The sequence below is a fragment of the Centroberyx affinis genome, unplaced genomic scaffold, assembly GCF_046629955.1.
Source record: "Centroberyx affinis isolate AG114_WGS23_722 - 3 ecotype Tasmania unplaced genomic scaffold, CSIRO-AGI_Caff_v1 ptg001579l_1, whole genome shotgun sequence".
In the NCBI taxonomy this organism is placed as follows: Eukaryota; Metazoa; Chordata; class Actinopteri; order Beryciformes; family Berycidae; genus Centroberyx; species Centroberyx affinis.
The window spans coordinates 23,224-25,683 of NW_027280029.1; the positions used below are offsets into that span (position 1 = coordinate 23,224).

A 2,460-nucleotide genomic window follows, 5' to 3' on the forward strand; every position below is an offset into this window, starting at 1 on the left:
GCCTTTTTCATATCAAGAACCCCTAATGTAGTCCACATTAGAGCCACGGACCCCCCATTGGATGAGATTTTGTCTCTCAAACCCAAATCTGAGAATGTTTTTATTGTTAGATATGATTTTGTCCAGAATTCCATGACTATCTGTATTGTAGGTAGAGAGATAACAGAGAAACTATGATCAGAACAGTCATTCTTCTACATTCTCTAACTGTGTTAACTAAATGAAATAATGGTGAAGTTTAACAATTCATCAGTTTGCTGGGGACCCCCTGGAACCCCCTCAAGGACCCCTGGTGGTCCCCGGACCCCACGTTGAGAACCACTGCAGTAGACTACCAAATTATCCTGCTCAGTATACTCAGTGCAAAAAGGATAGGACAAATTAGTTCAAATTAGGTTATTTTAATTGAAACTACTTTTTCCTTGATAAAGTGCTTAAAGTAAAACATGAATCAACACAAGAATGTATTATGTGATAGGACAATATTAACTGAGAAATCTGTAATAAATTTGACAGACTTGTCCATCCCCATTATCCAATAATGTTGCTACATTGATGTTTCTTTCGCTATTAGCTGTCAAACAAGCTAGCATGTTACTGTACTCTGTAGGCTAATGCAGGGGTTCTCAACATGGGGTCCGGGGACCACCAGGGGTCCTTCAGAGGGTTCCAGGGGGTCCACAGCAAATTTATGAATTTTTAAACTTCACAGTTATTTCATTTACAATAAGTTAAGGCACTTAGAGAATGTATAAGAATGACTGTTGATCATAGTTTCTCTGTTATCTCTCTACCTGCAGTACAGATAGTCATGGAATTCTGTACAAAATCATATCTGACAATAAAAATATTCTCAGATTTGAGTTTGAGAGACAAAATCTCATCAAATGGGGGTCTGTGGCTCTAATGTGGACTAAATTAGGGGTCCTTGATATGAAAAAGGTTGAGAATCACTGGGCTAATGGATGTGATTTAAAATGTAGTGAAGTACAAACTTAAGTCAAAACATACTCAAGTAGCCTAAAACTACTGATTTAGAAAAGACTTGTACAAGTACACACAAAAGCTACTTAGTTACAATAATGAGAGTAAATGTAATTTGTTTCTTCCACCCAAGATAAACAAGAGGATGGACAGCTCCCAAAAACTGATCTGTACCCTAGTATTGTCTGACAGTTCGTTTTCAGTATTACGTTTCAAAACATCTAATTTTGCATGAATTACTCAATATGATTCCCACTGTAAATGAATAGGAAGCCAAGCAGAGTGTACATCTCAAACCTTCATTCTATAGAACAATTTCTGAAAATGAATAAATACAATATTTAGGTACACACAAGGTGACGCCTACTCTCCCAAGGAAATCGCCCTTTAGAGAGAAACACAGGTAGTTGGAGAGTCAAGAAACATGAGAGAAAGAGAGAGGGAAAAAGAGAAAGACAGAGAGAAAGGGAGTGAGCGAGAGAGGGAGAAACAAAACACACACCGAGTGACAGAAATTCATAACTGTCCGTGGGGCCAAAGGTTAAATCAGGCTTTGTATACTCCATCCAGTTTTAAGAGGATTAAGTGATCTATGAGCTTTGTCGCCCTCTATTGGTGACCAGCAGGAATTGCAACAACATTGACATAACTTGTGTGCTACACAAGTCTGTACCACCAAAAATGTAACAAGTGATAAAATATTTATAATAACATAATATCATATAACATAGAATATTATAATATCAACAATTCATTCTAAATAAATAGTAAAAAGCCAATTATACTACTACTACTACTACTATATTATATTGTATTACTTGAGCTACCTTGATTGTCTCTTGATGGTTCTGTTTTTTTCCTCCCTTGTAAAAATTTTTTTTACTGTAAATGCTATGTAATGAAAGAAAGAAAGAAAGAAAGAGAATATTATTAACATTTTTTTAAATGCTATGTAATGAAAGAAAGAAAGAAAGAAGTGAATATTATTATAATTTTTTAAAATGCTATGTAATGAAAGAAAGAATGAAAGAAAGAAAAAAGAAAGAAAGAAGAGAATATTATTGTAAGTTTTTTAAATGCTATGTAATGAAAGAAAGAAAGAAGAGAATATTATTGTAAGTTTTTTAAATGCTATGTAATGAAAGAAAGAAAGAAGAGAATATTGTATTTAAAAAAAGGTATATAATGAAAGAAAGAAAGAAGAAATTATTGCATTTTTTTAAAATGCTGTGTAATGAAAGAAAGAAAGAAAGAAAAAAGAAAGAAAGATAAAAGAGAAAATGCAAATACTACACGTAATTCTCTCCTCCCACCACTAGATGTCGGTACTCTTTCACAGATAGTGATAGACGGTCACGTGAAGCTACAGACAAATAGTCCGCTGGTCAAATTCATTGGCAGATCGGCTCGTTGGTCTAGGGGTATGATTCTCGCTTTGGGTGCGAGAGGTCCCGGGTTCAAATCCCGGACGAGCCC

The 2,460-nt window shown here is 35.0% G+C and overlaps 1 non-coding gene across 1 annotated transcript; it reads left to right on the forward strand.

The window, feature by feature from the left end:
• Positions 1 to 2,388: 2,388 nt before the first annotated feature.
• On the forward strand, positions 2,389 to 2,460 carry trnap-ugg (transfer RNA proline (anticodon UGG)). Its single transcript has one exon. It is a non-coding gene; the product is annotated as a tRNA-Pro (tRNA).